The sequence below is a fragment of the Acinonyx jubatus genome, chromosome D4 (assembly GCF_027475565.1).
Source record: "Acinonyx jubatus isolate Ajub_Pintada_27869175 chromosome D4, VMU_Ajub_asm_v1.0, whole genome shotgun sequence".
Classification (NCBI taxonomy): domain Eukaryota; kingdom Metazoa; phylum Chordata; class Mammalia; order Carnivora; family Felidae; genus Acinonyx; species Acinonyx jubatus.
Window position 1 is genome coordinate 10,088,898 of NC_069391.1, and position 13,480 is coordinate 10,102,377.

Consider the following 13,480-nt stretch of genomic DNA (forward strand, 5'->3'; position numbering starts at 1 on the left):
CTTCCCCGCCAGAGCTCAGCTCTGCCATTGTACAGTAGAGATAGTAATTCCCAATGATTCAGGACGCTGCAGGGCTCCAACAAGATCCACTAGCACAGCTATGTGTCCATCAGGGAGGGGCCGGCACCTGTGTTATCCCCTTTTGGGCCCAGCCTGGCACTTAGTACAAGCACAACAGTAGACTTGCAGCTTCTATAAAGGTGGATAATTAACAAAATCACAGCTTTTCTAAGCTAAGGTTATAGGACCACTAACTAAACTCCAAGGAGAGACAGGACCCATGGTACAGACTTCAGACGCCATGCAAGCTGTTAAGAATTCAGGTAAAATGTGGGTAACTTGCTAAAGGTGTGGTGTGAGATAGTGTGAGGTACAGAATCCTGGGAGCTGCAGACACAGGTGAGTTCCTACCCACTCAAAAGCTCGCCTCCAAGTACCTCACCCGGTGCTCGTAAGAAAGATTGAGGGCAGGGCAAGAGGCCTCCTAGATCACTGATCACTGTGGGAAAGGTATGAAGCCTTTTCCACCCTCTCCACTATGGAACAAGAGCCTCAAGTAGCCGAGAGCCGGTCAGAGAAAGCCCTCAGACCCAATGCAGTTATGGGAATCAAACAGAAACACCCTCCTACTCTGGGGGAGGAATAGAAATACATCCTGGGAGGGGTGCATGGTGGGCTCAGTCTGTGGAGAGTGCAACTCTTAATCTCCAGGTCATGAGTTCCAGCCCCACGATGGGTGTAGAGTTTACTTAAAATAATAAATAAATAAATAAATAAATAAATAAATAAATAAATCTTGGGCTCTGGGCATTAGAAAGTGAAATGGCAACCTGGAGAAGATACACATCTGATAAGGGATTAATATCAAGAATGTGTGTGTATGTGTGTGTGTGTGTGTATATATATATATATATATATATATATATATCAACTCAATAACAGAAAACCAAACACCCGAGTCAAAAATGGGCAAAAGACTTGAATAGACAATTCTCCCAAGAAGATATACACATGACCGATAAGCACGTGAAAAGATGTTCAATATCATTAATCATTAGGGAAATACAAATCAAAATTACTATGAGATACCACCTCACACGCATTAGAACAGCTATTATTTAAAATAAACAAATGAACAATCAAAACAGAAACAAACAAGTGTTGTTCAAGGAAGTGTTCAAGAAATCAGAACACTTGTGCCTCCCTGGTGAAAATGGAAAATGGTGCAGCCACTCTGGAGATGGTATGGTGGTTCCTCAAAAAATTAAACATGGAATTACCATAGGATCCAACAACTCCACTTTGGGGTATACTCAAAAGAACTTAAAGTAGGGACTTGAAGAGATATTTGCTCACCCATACTCATAGCAGCATTATTCACAGCAGCTAAAATGTGGAAACAAGCTAAGTGTCCACCGATGGATAAATAGGTAAGCAAGGTGGGGTGTATACATACAAGGAGGTAGGGATGGGTCAAGGGCCAGCAGGCTTTCATTAGGAGCTTTTGGTACCATTTGGATTTTTTAAACTTTGTATTTGCTTTTAGGGGAAAAACTGCTTTTAGGGGAAAAATTTGTTTGCTTTTAGAGTAATTAAGATACAAATAAAGGAGTGCCTGGGTGGCTCAGTTGGTTAAGTGTCCAACTCTTGATCTAGGCTCAGTCATGATCTCACAGATCATAAGAGACCCCCACATTGGGCTGTGTGCTGACAGCACATAGCCTGCTTGGGATTTTCTCTCTCCTTCCCTCTCTCTGCCCCTCCCTTCTCGCTCTCTCTCAAAAATAACTAAATGTTAAAAAATGTTTTAAAAATTAAAAAAAAATACAAATAAAGAAGATGATGGGGTCGAACTGGTCTCAGGAAGTGTTCCCAGTTCTGCCAAAGTGTGGTTCTACAACTGCCTTGGAAACTGGGACCTCAAGGACCGTCTATAATAGAGTCCAGCCTTGGACACATCATTACAGTGAGGCCCAAACTTCAACATCTGAAAACCCATTCACAAATCCTGCCAATTGTACTGGTATTTGCCTAATGATATTGCTAATATTAATATTTCAGAAGGTGTTATGGTTTGAATTGTGTCCCCCCCAAAAGATACGTTAAAGTCCCAACCCCCAATACCTGAGGATGTGGCCTCATTTCGGGAGAGTCCTTGCAGATGCAACTGAGTTAATGTGAGGTCATTAGCGTGGGTCCTAATTTAACAGGACTGGTATCCTCATCAGAAAAGGAGGGAGATGCATGGCCAGAAGACGGCCGTGTGACGACAGAGGCAGGGACTGGAGGGGTGCGGCCACAAGCCAAGGACCCCAAGGGCTGCCACTGCCGCCAGAGGCTAGGAGGCAGGAAGGGTTCTACCCAGAGTCTCAGAGGGAGCACGGCCCTGCTGACACCCTGATCTCAGACCTTGGCCTCCAGAAACGTGAGAACATTAGTTTCTTTTGTTTTAAGCCCCCCAGTTTGTGGTGTTTTCTTACGGGAGCCCTAGGAAACACAGAAGGCAACGGGAAAATCAGCACTAGTCTGCCATTAAATCTAAGACATCTACAATGTCTGGGCCCCACCAGCCCTGGCAGCTACACTGCCCATCCCGTCTGTGGAAGCAGGTCTGCTGCCTGGGCCAGGCCTCGTGATGCCTGAAGAACTGGGCCCACTGACACACCGTTTCTCCAGCCACACACCCGCTGCCACTGGTGGCCACCGTCCTGCTGGCCGCTTCCAAATCCCTGCAGAATCTTTGGAAATGCTCTTTCTGCCACAAGGGAGGGCTCCTGCCCAGGTTAGGAGTCTCAGGGGAGATTCCTGGTGATGTACAGCTGAGGCGGGGGGGTGGGGGGGCGGTGTTACCAGGACGGTCGCAGGGGACTTCCCTCCCCAGCAGATGGAGGGAGCTGACCTGGCACAGATGAGCACACTCAGGGGGCCGGACATGCCCTGGTGGGAGCAGTCCTCACAGACAGTCCTGCGCAGGCTCTGCCCTGAAGAGGCCTCTTCTCCCGCTGTCTCTATCCCTCCCTTCCCTGCCCCACAATGTCTTCTGGCTCGGTGCCTCTGACTCTTTGTCAAATGAGTTCATCAATCTGGAACGTAGGTTCATGGAGAGTTCCAGAGATAGGAAGAGAGTCCAGGCCAGTGGGAAAACAGCATGAGGTCAAGAGGCTAGGCTCTCTTGAACTTGGAGTTCAGACATGTGCCTCATGGTCACATGTGTGAATGCTGTGAGGATATGTGCCCGTGCATTGATATACATGCCTGTGTGTGCACATAGACACATGTGCACGTGTGTGTGTGTGTGTGTGTGTGTGGTTCAGACAGGAGCAGGGGAGCTCCATAAGCCAACTAGGCTCACTTAAGATGGCTTTCCATCCCCAAACTTTTTGCCCAGGAAATGTAATTAATTTAAACACTATTCCACCTCCTTTCCCCCCACCCCCAACCCATCACTATTGATCACAACAACCCCAGTCTCGGGTCCTCTGTTTGGAAAGTCTTTTTCAGCCTGGTGCTCACCAGCTTGTGACCAACTTCCAGGTAGAGTAAAGGATTAAATGGAAGGCACAATAAGAAGTGAAACAATTAGAATTTCTGCCTCATTATCATGGTAATCTTATCAGTTGGATAATGAGGTATTAATGGAGATTTAATGTGCATCTCATAACAGAATCCCTTGGAGAAAACACACAGGGAAATTGCTGTAAATCCACTTAATGATGGAGAAGTCCCAAAACACCATATTCCAAAGGATGAAAAATGCAGGATGCAAATGAGAAAGAATCAAGGTCAATAACACCACGGGGACGGGCCTAATGGCAGATTTGGAGATATATGTAATAAAAATTGCATGTTGCTTTTAAACCTCACCCTCTGTTGTTTTCAAATGTGCATTCCTAGTAATGAAACACAGAAGTGCAGCCAGAATGATTTGTATGTTTTAGAAACCATAGGGGGGATGGAAACATGTCTCACAACCCATCAGGCCCCCTGAGGGGAGCCATGGGAAATGGGGTGTTTTACCGAGAGGTCTCCAAGTGAAGGGGGGCAGAGGGAGAGCCCTTTGGTTGGCAGAGGGGGAAGCAGCCTGAGTTCAAGGTCATTTGGGAAACAAGCATGCATTTACTTCCGCTCCTTCATTCAACCCTGTCAGTTGTCTGCCGCGTGGCTGACCACAGACAACTCAGAAAGATGAAGGACGCACACAGATACAAGCCAAACATAAGAGCTCTAATTCATAGAGCACCTACTATGTGCCACGTATGGCATCACTGAAATGCCATACATGGATGATCTCATTTAATTCCAACAGCAACAGTGGGACAGAGAAACTATTAATATCCCCATTTCTCAGATGAGAAACTGAGGCTCAGAGAAATTAACAGTCTCAGGTTGCATCGTGGCCTGAACTTCACCACTACTGTATTAGGTTGAACCATATGAAGCTGCCCATATTTGACCGGGACCCACAAAAAGAGTAATTTCAGATGGATCGGGCTAGTATTTTACTTTGTGGCTAGGGTCCCTTTCTAAGATATGGAAGCCTCTGAAAAAGGCAGAGAGAGGGACAGAAACCGTGCAGCTGAGTCTGCTCCAAGGGGCTGCCAGCTCTGAGGCTTCACAGGGGACCAGGGACAAGAACCCAGGGCTTCTGCTACAGCCCCTGGATTCCTATTTCCCACATCAGCTCTGGGGGCTCAGCCAGTGGGTGCTGAGTAAATGGAAAGGAAGCCCCAAAACACCCATCCGGTAAATTAAAAGCACTTTGTGAATCGGAAAATGCTAAGCAAATGTTGGCTGTTCAGTTCTTATAATTTATTGATGATAATAAACAACCCGTGGGCCTCCCAGACATTTGCAAGGACTGAAGATCAAGTTAGCTCTATTTTCCACTTTAATTTTAGGGCACATAGATAAGGAGGGGTTTGGGGGACTCTGAGCACAGGGTGACTAACTGTCCGGGTTTGCCTGGAACTGTCTAGGTTTTAGTCCCGAAAATCCCACACCCCAGGAAACACCTCAGCCCTGGGTAAATTGAGACAGCTGGTCACCCCGCCCCTGGACTCCCAGGGTCATGGGTAGGAGACATCAGGCCAGTTCCATCCGGCACTGGGCAGGCAGCCCACTGTACAGAGGTGGAATGGGAAGGCAGACAAGGAATCTTCACACGCAGCCACTGTCTGAGTTCTGGAATGGCCACTGAACATCCATCACCTCCTTATTCCTTGGGAATCCAGAGAGCCAGAGGATCAGGGACCCACTCTACAGATGAGGAAACTGAGACGTGGGCTGGTGAAGGGACCTGCCCAAAGTCACAAGTAGCCAGCGAGTGTCTGAAGGGCTGAAGAAGGGTGACAAGACCCTGCTTGAGGGTAGAAATGGCCCCCAGAGAAGAGGTCAGTCTCAACCAGGGAAAAGGTGGGGATCAGGCGGCATTTCTGGAGTCTTGCAGCTGTGTTCCGTTTAATCACAGGCTGCAAATTGAATGAAGTTAAGACAGTGTTGCCTCTTTGAATTTCCCCCAGGCCCTTTTTAATGAATAAATAGGCATGATTTGTAATTAGCTTATCCATTGTGCGAATCTTCTAGAGCACCTGAAGTGAGTTAAACATGCCCCCTGCAATCTCGTCGACAATATTAATTCGCTCAGCAAACCTTTCTTCCTGATCCACTGTGCATGCGACCGAATGATCACATATTGCTCTGCAGTGGACATATTGAGAAAAATTGGGATTTTTCGGCCTGGAAAGATGAAGACACAGTGTCCTCATCAGTTCTGCCTCCCAGTGTGGGATTTGGAAGCGACAAGTTGGGTTTGTTTTCATCAGCAAACGCTAGATAACCCGCAAAACAATCTCCCACCTTCCCCCTCACCCAGCCTTTAAAATCCCCACAGCCACCGGCTCCAGAGGCTTCTGGTCATTAAGGCCACCTCACAGAGGGGCCCGAGGCGGGGGCCAGCGGTCCTCACCAATCTGGGCTGCCTTTCTTTTGTGCGAGCTGTCATCCGCCCCGGACCCGCCCGCAGCCGCCGTTTGAGTCCGCTGACTCCTGCCAAGCTAACGGGCGTCCTGTATCATTTATCCTGTAATTGGGGCCGCTTGTCACGAGTTTTGCCTGGTTTCTGTGCTAACCGCGTGGCTGCGGCTGAAATTCCGAATCCTAACATTTCCCTGCTCAGAGCTGGTGGGAGGGCCCCTCGGCATAGGTAGCCGTCTTGATTGCCTCCACATTTTCCAGCAAAGGGGTTTCCATTCATCTTCATCATGGGCTCAATCTGTGCGCAGAGAGGAGGCGCTGCCCTGGTGGGTCCTCTCCACCCAGTCACCTGGAGGCTCTCTCTCATCTGTTCCTCTGCGTTCACAGCCGCATTTATATTCCGCCTGCCCTGCTGTTTCCTCAGGGGTCTGGGAGGGGTCCCCAGCAACCAGGCCCCCTCCCCCCACCGGTCCCTGCGCGGGAGTCCAGGTGCCAGCCTGTCACAACAAAGGCGAAGGTCACCCCTTCTTCTGAACAAGGCGAATCAGGAGGTGGAGACGCTCCGTCTGTCCTTGGCGTGGCCTTGACACTGGCAAAGTGGACCTGGTTGTGTGTGGGGAAGGGGGAAGTAGGCTGTCCCTGCTCCAAAGAATCCTATTCAGCCTGATCTGCTGGTGCCCGCTGGGTGGCAGGCTTCATGCTGGGTACCGGGGAGGTGACTAGCGTCTAGCCCTGCCCTCAAAAGGATCGTCTGCGCAGGAGTGCGCCCAGGATCAGGATAATGACCCATCATGGGTACCATCCTCTACAGTTTGCAAAGCTCCTTCTGCTCCCGCCTCATGGGAGCTGCCCCCGACCCCATCCTGTCGGGCTGATATTTTGCAGAGGGCCAGACAGGACTCCCAAGTAGCTAAAAAAACAAGGACTTGGAAATCCTCTAGACTTGGATCAGATCTGAGCCTTGCCATTTATTTTCTACGTGGCTTTGGATAAACCACCTCACCTCTCTGAGCCTCAGCTTCCTCATCTGTAAAATGGGGCTCATAATACTATCCAGTTCACAGGTGAGGGCTCTGTGACGTATCGTGTATAAAGCACTCAACGCTGTGCCAGGCACATGAAGATGGTCCCAGAACCCGAGGCGTTATTGTGACTGACAATATGTGCACCCTCGGTAGCACCTCCCTGAAGGACAGGGTGCAAGGGTCCTCGCAGTTTGAGAACTGGACTGTGTCCAGCGAGATCATCTCGCTTTGGAACCTGTCAGAGCTGGGCTCAAGTCCTGACTGGGTTACTCATTGGCTATGTGACTGAGGGCTGCTGCCTCATCTGTGAAATGGGAATAATAACCTTGCTATAGAAATACTTTCTAGATCGGGTATAATGGTTATTGTTTGCTAGAACATAGGGCGGGCAAGGAGGACTGTGGTGTGCGTAGTGGGGAGGGGGCCATGAAGGAGTCCCGGGGTCCATCTAGAGGTGGCCAAATAGTTTGGTGAAAGACCCGATGAAGGGGGCTGGTCCTTTCTGTGTCCAGGAGCCTCTCGCTCTCCTGGGCACACTGACCCCTCCTCCAAAGGGGCCTGGTGGGGTGCGGTGGGAGGGGGTGGTGGGGGGGTGGTGGCGGGGAACCTTCACCAGGAAGCCTTTTCAGCCCATTGTCTGTACCTGTCCTTGGCCACAAGATGTCACCCAAGGAATAGCAAAGCAGGGACCTGGGAGGAAACCGGCTAGCCCAAAGCCACCCCAGGAAATGGCAAATCCCAGCCCTTCTCACAGGACCCCCACCCCTGGGAAGCCTCAGGGGTAGAGCCCGCGAACTGGACGTGCTGCAGTGAGTTCAGGTCCCAGACTTCCAGCAGGATGTGACCCTGTTGCCCCAGTGAACACTAGTTTGTATAGACCCCCCCTCGAATTAATAAGTAGATATGATAATTCCCACCTCACAGAGCGGGAGTAAATAGTGCCCGGGGAACAAGGGTGGGGAGGAAGGCGGCAACGACACCCACACTTTGGTGTGACTGGGCTACATTTGGGGCAGGCGCTCAGCAGGGTACCTGACAGCGTCCATCCCTGCCCCGTGCTTGCTAAGGTGTGGGGAGCACACACTGAGAGCACATCCTCTGCCCCCCCAGGCTCCCTCTTCTGATGACTCCACCTTCCCGGTTGTTCAGCTCCTCGTGGCCCAGCAGGACCCGTACCAATTCTTTGTGTGGCAACCACCTGGTGCCTGGATCTAGAACGGGGAAGATGGGGAGCAAGGGTATGACTCCGGCCCTGGAGTCCCCGGGGCAGCCCCAAGGGAACCACCCCAATGGTGGGCAGCCCACAGTCTGGAATCCGGGGACCCCCTCGCCCAGCCAGGGCACGCAGCAGGAGTTGTCGAGGCCCAGCCAGTGCCCTGGTGTCTCCAGACCCGAGGACCAGCTGCAGGTGAAGAACCCAGGTGTTCTGGGCCCCCATCCTGACCCACAGGGCCCGCAGACCTTGACCCTGGCCCAGGGGCCCAGTGTGCAGCCTAAGTTCTTCACAGACTTGGCACAGCTGTGCTGGCACTTTGGTGGGTGCAAGGCTCCTCATCACTTCCTCCACTAGATGGGGCTGCAGAGGAGTGTCCCCCCACCTACGTGCCTACCAGGTGGAGGCCACGGGCTTGGGGCAGGGTGCCTTCCCAGAGGATGTGAAGGTGGGGAAAGAAGGAGGAACCCCCTTTGCTGAGGAGCTACTGTCTGTCCTCTCCTCCATCCCCATCTGCAGACATTTGGGGACACCTGCAATTTGGGATGGGACAGTCCCCTAGGAGAGCACAGACTCCAGGGAGATCATTGCTTTGTAGAGAAGTGTACAGGGAATGTGGCCTCACTGTGGATGGAGGGAAGGATGGGGGCGTCTGGGGAGACTTCCTCCGGAAGGGACATTTGAAGTTGGAGGAGTGTTTAGGGAGAGGTATTGAAGCCAGAAGGACCCAGCAAAGGCAAAGGCTTATAGGCAGGCAAAGCATGACCCTCAGGGCAGAGGTGAGAGCGTTGAGACCCCAGGTGGAGCTGGAGAAGAAGGGACAGGGAGAGGCATATAGCTGAAAAGTAGGTTGGAACCAAAATAGAAGAGAGAATTTTAGGCAGAAGGGGAATCTGATTAGACCTAATTGTAAGAGCACCTAGGAGAAAGGGCCTGGAGGGAGTCAGAAGGTGGTTGTGGGAACGGAGGTGGGGGAAAACGGCTGTGGTAGTGGACGTACATTCAGGAGAAGTTGCTCGGGAGACATCAGGAGGTTTGGGTGACCCAGAGATGGGGGCAGTGAAGCAAAGCGCCAGAAGCAGGATGGGGCAGGATGCTTATGGACTGAAGTATCCAAACCCAGAAGGGTAAAAAGGAAAGCTTCAGAAATTGTTCCACTCTAGTTAGTATTCATGACCACAGCACAAAAGACGTAGGTTCACTACAGAGCCTTTCAGTTAAAAATGGGTTCCTTTCGAGTGGTTTCTGTGCTCACGGGTTGTTCATGTGTGCCTGGAATGTCTAGGGGCATAGCCACTGCTGCCCGTCTAGGGTGACCTCCACGGTGTCAGTGCGCTTTAGCTACATCCCTCAAATGATAGGGCAGGAGAAATATTTCAAGATGATATATATAATCCTAATATACATAGGAAAAAATCAGATACTGGAAGGGTCATTGAGATAATAGAGCCCAACCGGGAACAGCCCTTCGAAGTTGTCACTTGCCTTAGGTCTGGTTCGTGGCGAAGCTAAGATTAGAACCGTCTTCTGGTGCTACAGCCACACACAACTCAAAACCATGGCTTTTCAGGTGGCAGGAACCTTCCAGGGAGGGAAGACACTTCAGGCTGGTGGGTGTGGTCCAGTTTTGCAGTGGAGGAAGTGCTAGGGGGTGGCCCTTACCACCTTCCCTTTCTGTCATCTGTCACTTTTTTTGCTCTTCCCTCCTTCCCCTTCCTCTCCTGGAGCAGCTCACTCCCCACTCGGCCCCAGGGCCTCAGTCATTAGCAACAGCCAATGAGAAGGGACACAGGGTTGTTGGTGATCAAGAAATGAGTAGGCAGGAAGGAGGTCAATAAATCCAGGAGTTGGATTCCATGGATTGACTGAGGGGCTTGGAAAGAGAGGAAAGTCAAGTCAGATGCCAGGGGCTGCGAGAACTAATGGGACGCCAATTGTAAGCAGAAACAAAACACAACAGAAATCAGACATTTTGAAAGCGAAATAGTGAGGATTATGAGGAAGAAGATTAGACAAATATTTTTTTCATACAGAAATTTGAACACTGTGATCCCCTGGAGATGTTCAGGCATTTGAGATTTGGGAAAAAGATAGTTTTTACATAACCACCCTGGTTATGAGTAAAGAAAACACTTGTATTTAAGCAAATAAAAAGAGCTATCCTTACAGGATAAACTGGACTGGCCATCTGGTCAAAGTTGTTTGTTTTTTTAATATTTATTTGTTTTTGAGAGAGCACAAGCAGGGGAGGTGCAAGGGAGAGGGGGACAGAAGATCAAGCCCTCTGTGGGGCTTGAACCCACAAACCATGAGATCATGACCCGAGCTGAAGTCAGACACTCAACCGACTGAGCCACCCAGGCACCCCTGTGTAAGGGTCTGCCTTCCTCACACCTGTCATCCTTATAGGATGTGGGGCCAAGCCTTTAAAAATTGAACTTCTGCAGTGGATCCTGAATTTTAACAAGCATCAGAGTCAGATGGGGAGCTTGCTGGGAATGTAGATTCCTGGACTTTCCCCCAGAAATCTGATTCAATGGCTGCAGGGTGAGATCACAAGTTTATGGATGTCGCCAGTTAGGCAGTGCACGTGGTCCACTGGTTCATACTTGGTGAAAGGCTGGCCGTCATGGCACTTCTCAAACTTCCCTGAGGATGTCACCTGGAGGACTTACTTTTGTTTTTATATAAAAGAAAACTTTTAATGCTTGCCCTTAAAAATTATAGACTAGGGGCACCGGGGTGACTCAACTGGGTGTCTGACTTTGGCTCAGGTCATGATCTCACGGTTTATGAGTTTGAGCCTCATCTCAGGTTCTGTGCTGATGGCTCGGAGCCTGGAGCCTGCTTCGGATTCTGTGTGTGTCTCTCTCTGCCTCTCCCCCAGTCACGCTGTCTCAAAAATAAATAAACATTTAAAAAAAATTGTCTTAATTATAAGGACTATACATGATTTGGAAATAAGACTACCAAACAATGGCCAAATAAGAACTGTCCATTCCATGCCTTCGTTTGGTCCCTCGGTCACCCAGAAATAAAATGTTATCAGCTACTGCTGTTGTTCCTTGTCACCTTCCATTATTTTTGTCCGCGAATTCACCATAGTCTATTTCCCTTTCCATATAAATTCGAGACCCTTCTTCGTATACCAATAGGCCACATCTCTGAAACTTGCCTGGAATGATGACATACTGTGCCACGTTGTCATTTGACTGACATCACCCACTTGGTATGCTTCACTTTTCTCTCATCGCCACATCTCATTTGCCGCTGGAGAAAATACTGTGACCGGGTGTTTTTCTTCCACCTGTGTCATGACAGGGTCCTGACCCACTTGCCCTAGTAAATGCACACGATTCAGAGATCTTTCAAGAACGAAACTGCTTGCTATTTCAGACTCTGCTCTTAAAAACTGATCAAGTACCTGTAATACAGTTCTTTGAAATATGGCTTCTATTTTCTTTTTTCTACAATTTAATCATTAGCCTTTTCCTGACTCTTTAGGACCACTTGAGCATGTAAAGATTCCTGGTTCCATCCTCAATAAATTCAGATTTACAAACAAGAGTACCAGGTGATTCTCAACAGGGAAGTTTAGAAAAGCATGGTTTACAGAACTCCCTGGGGCACAATTTTAGGTCCCAACCCCAGAGATTATAATTCCTTTGATCAGAGTGAGTCGGAACAGAGCCCTTGACTGAATTCATCAGGAATGATTAAGAAACATCAGCAGCTATGTATATTAATCAACAGCCCTGGTTAAAAAACGTTTGTCAAGCCTACAAATTAAGAGCAGTAAGGAAAGCTGAAGTGAAAATGTCCTATATTTTTAAAAATCACATTAAAAGGGGCTCCTGGCTGGTTCAGTCAGTGGAGCGGGCTAATCCTGATCTCGAGGTCGTGAGTTCAGGCCCCACGTTAGGCAGAGCTTACTTTAAAAAAATCACATCAGATACTCTTTTCACAGGTACATAAAATTTAATGGTTTTGGCCAGCAACATGCTGAATTCCTAGTTAACAGAATTAGGTCTACTGTGGTTTTCATGTTCAGCATCCACAACAGGTTCAATGACTTGGAACTGAGCACTATTCCCAAATGTGGAAGATGTTTTCAGGATTCTCACAACCAGAGATTCTCCAGCCTCTTTGGTCAATTTTCTAAAAAGTCTATGTACTGCATTTTGGTACCACCAAGAAGATGGAAAAGGATTCTCCTGGAATGAAATGACCGAAGCAAAAGCTCTCCGATGAAAACTGAAATCTCTAGGCAGAGGACACATTTACAGCCAAGAGGAGCTTCTGAGAAAGGATTTCCCTTTTCAGGATCATGACACGTTTTACAGGCAGTGCTGCATGGAGGCTTAGCTAAACAGTGCCACTGGCTCAGCCTCCTTTGGGAAAAGCTACAGAGCCACTTCTTGGGAGAGAAGGGTTGAGTGGGTACAAATATAACAGGAGTCCAAGCACACAGGTAATGCCAAGTTGGCAAGTAGAGTCGAATTCTATGTCCAGTTTTAGGCCAGTGATAGCATTAACTTTAATACTGAACAGACTGAATGAACACTGAGCCCTAATCAAATTTTTTAATGTTTCCTTCTAAATAAGGAGCAATCAATACAGGGAAAGCACCTTTCCACCAGCAAGGGAAGCCTGCAGAGTGAGCTTGTGACAAGGGCTCCTTGTCTAATAGCACCTCCCCTGGGCTGAAAAGTTTAATAAAGGCTTCAGGAAATACTGTGATTAGGACTTTTGCTCTCAGAACTAAGGCTGATGAATCGCTACCAAATACAAGGGCCAGATACAAACTGTGTTAAAACAGTAAACGTTCACAATCTCGTTAGTAACCGCTAGCTCATTCTAATTCCTTCCTGGACCACACTTAACAAATATCCTTAGATGTTCAGATGAAAAAAAGGCAAGTGTGAATTCTTGGAGAACATTAGTAATATTTGGAGTCAAAGAAACTTTCAGAAATGCTTCTGCGTACAAAATAGATGATGGAAACATAAAACGCAGTGAATTCAACTGCTCTCCCTTTTTAATCAGTTTTACAGAATGAGACTGTACATTAGTGATCACATTAGAAAACAGGATGAGTCTCCTGTACATATACAAGATTGTGCAAGCTCATTAACTGAGGCTTAGGTAAGGTTTTATCAGTTTCGAGAGGAGAGGCAGTACAAAGCTTTTTAGTACAGGAGAAGCACAAGAATACGGTAAACAAGACAGAATATCAACTCAGCAGGGGTGAATTTTTAAGGCGTGTGGC

General features: G+C 48.5%; 1 pseudogene; it reads right to left on the reverse strand.

Annotated features, from left to right (window-relative positions):
• Positions 1–8,988: 8,988 nt before the first annotated feature.
• On the reverse strand, positions 8,989–11,689 carry LOC106965870 (single-stranded DNA-binding protein, mitochondrial-like; annotated as a pseudogene).
• Positions 11,690–13,480: the final 1,791 nt, after the last annotated feature.